We start from the raw sequence: 8338 nt of genomic DNA on the forward strand, positions 1-8338 counted from the left end.
CGACCCCTGCAGACCCTAGATAGTGGACAGGTATTAGTAATGCACAAACCCAGCCTCTTTACGAGTCTTAGCTTAAACATGACATGTTGACAACCTTTATTGGATGCATGCATACCCACCAAGTAGTCATTTGCATGGGCTCGCTCGTGCACTCAAAGTTACGAGGCTTTGGCATCTCTACAAATAAAAGCTTATTGATTTATTTTAAAAATAAAAATTAAATTATTCTGTAAAAATCTATAATCAGAGTGCTTATTTGTTTATAAATTAGTAAATAAACTTCAATTTAATAAATTAGGGAGGGGTTACTTTTTTAAACTAAGCTTATTTAGCTTTAGCGATTAGATATTTTAACTATTTTTTGGACAAATTTATCGTTAAACTTTTCAAGTAATACCCATCTTACCCTCTTCTCTTCTCTTTACAATTTCTTTGAGGTGGGCCTACATGATGAATGACTGGTATTGAAGATGGGCCCCACATGACAAATGGTCCACATCAAAGGAGGGCCCACATAATGCATGGTCACATCAAAGGCGAGCCCCACAGGATGAATGGCATGCATCAAAGTGTGGCCCCACATAATGAACAATCCACATCAAGCAAGCCCTACCTAGTGGATGGTCCACATCAAAGGTGGGACCCAAGTGTTGGGCGGTGGACATTTAGTGTGGGGCCACATGATGGAAGGTTGACATTAAAGGTGGGCTCACATGATGAATGACTATATTAAAGGTTGGGTCCCACATGATGGATGGTGGACATCAAAGGTGGGCCCCTCGTGATTTGAACATGGGGCCCTGCATCAAGGTGGGCCCATATAATGAATAGTTCACATCAAAGGTGGGCCCCACATGATAGGTGGCTCGCATCAAAGTGTGGCCTAGAATGACGGAACATGCACATCAAGTGGGTCCCATTTGATCAGCAATCCACATCAAGGGTGGGACCTACATGATGGATGATGGTCACTAAGGTGGGCTCACATAATGTCAATTGACATCAAAGGTAGGCCCACATGCACACATTGAAGGTGGGGCCCCACACAATGAATGGTCCACATTAAGGTGGGCCCACATAATGGATGGAATGGGCTTCACATGATGGATGGCCAACATCAAAGTGTGGCCCCTCACATGATGGATGGCCCCCTCAAGTGGGCCTCACTTAATGAACGATCCACTTCCAAGGTCTCGCATGATGGATTACCCATGTCCAAAGTGGGCCACATGATGGATGATTCACGTAAAAGGTGCGCCCCACATGATGAATGGTGAACATCAAAAGTGGGCCCCACGTGATAGACAATCCACTTCGAAGTTAGGGCCCACACTATGGACACATCATATGTGGACTCCACATAATAGGTGATGGGTAGTGGACATTGAGGATGAACCTCTTATATAAAGGACAGTTAGCATTAATGGTGGGCCCCACACAATGGATGACTTACATTGAGATCGACCCCTAATAATAAATAGTCCACATCCAACTTGGGCCTTGTATGATGTACGACCCACTTTGAAGGTTTGGCTCACACATTGGACAATCCATATCAAATGTGGGCTCTATATGATGATTTATGTACATTTAACGTAGAACATAATGGATGGCCTGAATTCTTTAAATATGAAGATTAGAGTCATCAATTCTTCTATCATTTGGGGCATGGTCCATCCAAACAACTATTTGATTGCACTTATAATGGAGTTGTCGTAATCTTTTAAAATGATGTCAACCACTATAAATAAATTTTATTTGAAGGTTTTACCAAACATGCTTGTTTCAAATAAGATACTTTTTTAACTTGAAAAAATAATCTCACCAAATGAGACTATTTAAAACAAGAGCTTGAACAAAAAGAGTATATTGGAGTAGCTTTTATTGAATCATAGTAGAGATGCCAATTAAGCCCTTATTATTGCATTGCCATTCAGGATATGTAGTCCACATTTTTTCACCATCTCCATGCCTTTGTTGTTTATTAGAATAACTCGAAATCTACTTACTTTCGTTGTAGCATGTGTTAGATTGTTCTCTTGCAACACATATTATATATGGCATAAGAGTGAAAGTTTATCTTAAGCCACCATAAATGTACCACATTCAATCTTTAAATGATGTTTGTATATTGTAGGTGTGACACATGTATCAATGTAGATTGAAAATGCCACCATGCATCTTTGAGGGCCCTTCGTATCGAAGCAACTTGCATGTGGCATGCATGTTGCCGCTTGATTTTAATGTGCACATACCATCACACACAAGCAAAACAATCCTCCATTATTCCAAGTACTTCATGAACAATGCTAGAATGATTAGTCACAATATCATGGCACAAACAAACAAGACAACGATCGGCTTGGCTAAACAAGTCCCTTAATAAACTTCTAATGCTGCAAAATGATCCATTGAGTGTCGCTTGGATGCATGAACAATTTACTTAAAGATTTTCTTAGTCAAGAAGCCTAATGCATGTTTGGATGCAGCATTCACTTTTCAACATTTTGGTTATTGAAAAAGTTCCACCCCAACAACCTTTTTTAGGCAAAGGCAAGTGTCTATAGTTCATTAACAACCATTATCTTAACATAGCTACCGATCATGATAAAACCAAAGACAAGACTATTAAAAAAAAAAAAAAGTCATTTGTGTGTATTAGGCTGAGAAAAATAGTAGGCTGAGTCCACAAAAACTGACCAAAAACACAAGAAGACGTGAAGTAATAGGGAGTAAAGAACAAATAAATGAGGTAACCCTAACTTTTAAACCCAAAACAACCTTAACCTTTAAATGATTTTGACACTAATAGGTAAATCTTGATTGATCATCTCATAGCCATGTGAGCCTAATTGGAATGTGATGAGTTGGGCTAAGATATGTGCGATTCAATTATAAAAATATCAGCCCAAAACAACAGTTTTTTAGTGGATCTCGATTCCATCGACAAGTCGTCAGCGGGTCATGAGTGAACCTCCAATCAATCGAAGGTCGTGGGTTCGAGGGATCGAACTCGAGTCTTGATCAATCGAAGGTGGCGAAAAATGTCTAACAACTAAATACTCATTTTTTGAAATTTCTTGATAGCATCAAACTGGTCTTTAATCCTACCGAATGGGAGTTTGATCCATCGAAAGCATTGCTCGATCAATCAAGAAAGCCATTTTTCCCTATTTTTATCGTTAAAACTTGGTTCCTTTATATGGTGCATTCGATTCTTGAGTGTTTTTTTTTTTTTTTTTAAAGGTTTTTGGTGCAATGGAAACCTAAGTGATTCCCCACTCATACCCACCACCCTATACTTTATACCAAAGAGGTTAATGACAATATTCTTTTGATTATTCAATCTAACGAGCATTGCATGCTTCATTACGAGAGTATGGATTAATTTTCCCTTTTTATATATTAAACACTAAACATATTGGTATATCACTATTTAAATCATCTAAGAATACCTATCTAAGTGAATCCTTACTATGAATCAATTCACACATTTTATTGTACGAGATGTCACCATCCTCTGTGGCCTTGGTCACCTCATTGGAACAACGTATACAGGGCGGACGGTCTTAGCCAAGGCATTAGTATCAATGATCGGGAGAGCAATTGGGAAGCTAATTTTGCACACGAGAGTATTGAATAAGCGTCTCAATATAGTGCATCAAAAGAGGCTCAAACCGACAATTAAGTTGTCGTTTGTAAGAGTCCATATACATTAATTCTTTGTGTAGGATTGAGTTTAAGAGTTCGTGACCTAGACTCGATAGGTTATTATAGAGGGCCAAATTCACTAACATGGGGTGTACGTGATCCACCGGGCATGGGTGCATACATGTTAGTCTCCATGAGAGCCTCTGGTAAGAGTGTATATAAGCCCTTAAATTTTGACTAATAGTGATTGTTAGTTAGCCGATGGAAAACTAATTTGGTTTCCGGGAGAGCCACCAGCATGGGTTAGTATATGGGTAAGTTATCGTGTAGGCCTCCGGCGGAAGTGTACGCTTGTAGAGGTTAGAGGTGGACTTGATTTAAAACCTCAAACGGTAAATACCAGTACACTCAGGGAGAGTGCGTCCACTGATAGTGGAATAGGGAAACCGAACCACTATATATGCTTGTGTTTGTGATCATGAATGTTTGCAATTCTAATTAATGCTTGCGTGTTTGATTTGTTAAATTATATGAATGCTTAAATTGAGTTGTATGTTAAGCAGTTAACTTGCAAAGCACACACAAATTCATTATCCCTACAAACTAGTTGCTTGATTGGTATATCTATTTGTAATCTATGTGATTGGACCCACTTTAGCTTTGAAGCCATAGTGTTATTTTGCCTCATTAGTTTCAATTGGTAAATTATTAAGTAGGCAATTGTATTTTTATTTATATAAATTTTAATTGGTTCTAATCACCCCATTTTTTAAGACCTAGCCATATTTCTAAAGCTCCATCAAGCTTCCACATGTGTCGCAGTAGACTATTTCACACAATTTTACATCATGGACCAAGGTTAATGCAATAGAAATGCCATCGCATAACAATAACCCTAAGAGAATAATGAATCCCTAAAATCAAATAAGGATTAAAGGAAGTTTTTAAAAAAGGCTAAAAAGGAAAAAAAAAAAAAAAAAACAATAAAGCCTTAGGTTCTTATTATGTCGATGGGAAGACCAGACACTTCGCTTGAGTCTATAGGGACCACATGAAGCCTAACAAAGATGTTAATGCAATAAATGATGACATTGTCACAATGGTCACATAAGTGAACATGGTTAAAGGGAAAGTCTCCAATTGACGGTGTGATAAAGGTGCCAAAGTCCATGTATGCTACGACAGATCTGCCTTTAAAACATGTGAAGACGTGACCAGTGGTCAAGATGTTCAAATGGAGAATGAGGGTCGATTGAATGTTGTTGGCAAATGAATTGTGAAACTTGTCTTTATCTATGAAAATAATGTAATATTGACCAATGTATTGCACGCTCCTAACTGTAATGCCTTGAACTTTGAGGGTCGAGTAATACCTGACTCCCAAATTTTCAGGTGCCACTTATGCTTGGTAGATTCAACTATTTCGGGATTCCATTTTATTAGTATATGAACATCACAAAATTAAATGGGTCATGCAGCGTAAACTTAAATTTATAACCTAGTTAGATCAGAGCATGACTAACAAAAGGGGTGAGTTTACGTTTAGTGTACGGGACCGTGTCTCGACAAAATACATACAGTTTAGAAAATATAAAATGTCCCTTGCCCTAAGGCCCCATCGCTGGCCCTAGGGCAATCTATGGCGACCCGCCCAGTAGCTGAAAGTATGAGAGCTCCTCATCGGCGTCTATGATTGCCTTATCCAGCACATCGGGCTCTGTGATACTTGCATTTAAGATATAGTCTGGTCGGTGTTTTAAAACATCGTCCTAGAGTGGGAGTGGTGACCAACTCAGTGATTTCATTATCATCAAGTTACACAGGTTATCAATTCCATATGCGCGATTAATGAAAAACAACCAAGCATACGATTCATAAATACTTTTATTAATACACATGCATGATGTCATGGTACGATGCATGTCTTCGCCATCCAACACTCCTTCAAGCGACTTCATCTATACATTCACATATGACCAACAGTCCCTCAATGTGACCTCGACTGCCTAGTCGCCAACCTAACTAATGCAATGCGACAGTGATCATGTTAGCCGAGTATTTAGTTATGTTCGTTCATCCAGCAAGATTGAAAAAACTAAGGCACTCTCACGAAATAAATGTCTTAATCTGATCCCTAGGCCCATGGCAGCCATAATGGCCTCGTACCTGCGATCCTTGATCCGTTTGAGTTCGTCACTCCCAGCTGACTCATACGAAAGATAGGTTTTGTGAACTAGGTTGCTCGCGGTCACTATGGGGAGGCTCGTCATCCGGCGTACGCCGACAACTCGAGCATAGTGTCCCATACCACCATGCCCGGCTCACGAGACTTGTGGATTGTATTATAACGGTTGTAAGTGTGCGGTCAAGGGGCGTGGGGTGTTTCAGGTTCAAACAGGTGTGATCATATATGGTGAACACACGTGGTTGGCCAACTAGTGGGCTAACTCGACTGACTCATGCGACCTACGGCGCAACCAACACCGGTTGCAAGTATCCTATATAGTCCAACTACTGTTAGTGTCCATCTTCAGCCTGAATCGGTTGAGTTAGTCCAGGGAAGCCGATCCAGCAAGGCTGCCCTTGTAAATCTTTATGATTTGTTGGCAACCCCATTTATAATAGACTAAAGTTCTATAGCACACCGCAACCAAATTTTTTTTTTTTTTTAATTCAGGAATGGGCAACCAAACTCATTCGTAATTTAGGGATTCTAACTGATATGGGCAAATAATTAGGCATGTGGAGCATTATTTAGTCATTGCATAATTTACAACAGCCAGACAATTACGCACATGTATCAAGGGAAAAGTATGGAGCATATAGGCATGAAAATCTCAGTGAAAACAGTCTATTATAGCATGTAATCAATAATTGGCGGCCAGAAACAGAATTTGCACTTCATGGAGGACAATAGGCCTAATGATTAATCACTAGTTAGCATATAATTCATAAATTTCATTACACAATCATTAATTGCGACGCAGGTTCGATAATTGGTAACCTAAAGGTAATGGTTCGTACCCAGAGTAGTCCGCTGATTTGCGGTGCTGCTTCTAAGGTTTTGGGTCTGTGAATTTGTGTATTGAAACCCCGCGCTGATGGAATTAGCTTGTAAGGGCGCTGCAAATGACCTACAATGCCAAAATTCGAAGAGTGCTAGAGGATTACCTCTCTATTATCGGCGGGCCACTCTCTACGGCGAGGCAGTGTCAAGGGAAACCCCTAAAATAGCTCCCCAAGGAGGACTTTCTTCCACTTCTCCTCACTCCCTTTGTAGTTGAGAATTCGTATGGGAGTGAGGGAGTGAATTTCTGGGTCTTATATAGCCCATATTTTATTCTAAATGGCCATGGGGGCAATTTTTCTAGCATGCATGCCCCTAATGGGCTGAAATTTGGCCATAGGGCTATTTTAGGGGTCCGCTGGCCCATCCGCGCCATGGGACGGGTACCCCATCATAGGATGAACGATTGATCCCAATATGATGGAGATCTGATGCCTCGTCGACTGTGGGGACTTTACTTGCGATCGACGACTATCGATGTTCGATCAGGGCCACCATTATACGAATATAAGTAGAAAAATATCTTTGACTTATGACTTGAGTTTGGTTGAAATCCGACGGTCAGAAAGTCGCAACTTCACAATTTAGTGGTGGGGCCAACTTCACTAAAGCTCCAAATTTAGGTATATGAAAGTCGCGCGTTTTAAGCACTTTCTTCCTAGCCAAAGTTGAGCAGTTCATGGCACCATTTGGGTCTTCCGTCCGCGATGGACCTCAAGCCCAGTGAGGCCAACATTGTCCCATAGTTTTAGACTTAGCGGGATTCCGACGAGCAGTCCACGGTTATTGTAGTCCGTCGTAAGGGATTGTTAGGAGGGCCGGCCCTGCGGCCCATTTCTGACTCAGGTTATATTTAGGTTTAACTACGTTTGTGATCTCATCCTTTCGTAACTTGGTGACAGCGACACCTGACGTCATTTATCCTTAGCTTTTTAGGGCCTCGCACGTGTGCTCTATGCGGCTACCTAACGCGGTCTTATGGCGGTTCCACTAGTGGACGCCCTAGGACGCCGTGACAATTGGCCTGGGTGTTACGCTGACATTAAGATAAACTTGGTTTCAGGAGAACTTATGAGTAAACCAGGGATCAATATTGTATGTGCACCATTTGAATATAACAAGTTGATCTTGTTTAGGAATGAGACTTTTATTGCGAATGGATATGCTTGTGATGAGATGATTAATTTTTTATTGAATTAAAATAATTCTCATGCTTATATGGTTGAGTTTGTATCCCTGTGCATGTTAGATTCGCACACCTTCGATGTCACTTTGATGGCATTGAACGATCATATAGAGTTACGTAAAATTGCGTAAGTGCGAGATTTATTTCTTATTTCGATTGTGATTCACCTAGATGCTATGTGTGTGTGTGTGTGTGTGAGAGAGAGAGAGAGAGAGAGAGAGAGAGAGAGAGAGAGAGAGAATAGGGGGTATCAAGAGCTTTTTAATTTGTTCATAGGGTTTCAAGGGCGTAGCTTGGGTAATTCGAGGCTTGTTTGAATCAGGTAATCACTATCTCTTATAATTTTTTTTGCTTTTATAATGTATATTTATCGCTTTGTGCCGTGGTTTTTTCTCGAAAGGGTTTTTCTATATTAAATTCGGAATTTTTGCGAT

This window comes from Magnolia sinica, chromosome 10 (genome assembly GCF_029962835.1).
Source record: "Magnolia sinica isolate HGM2019 chromosome 10, MsV1, whole genome shotgun sequence".
Lineage (NCBI taxonomy): Eukaryota > Viridiplantae > Streptophyta > Magnoliopsida > Magnoliales > Magnoliaceae > Magnolia > Magnolia sinica.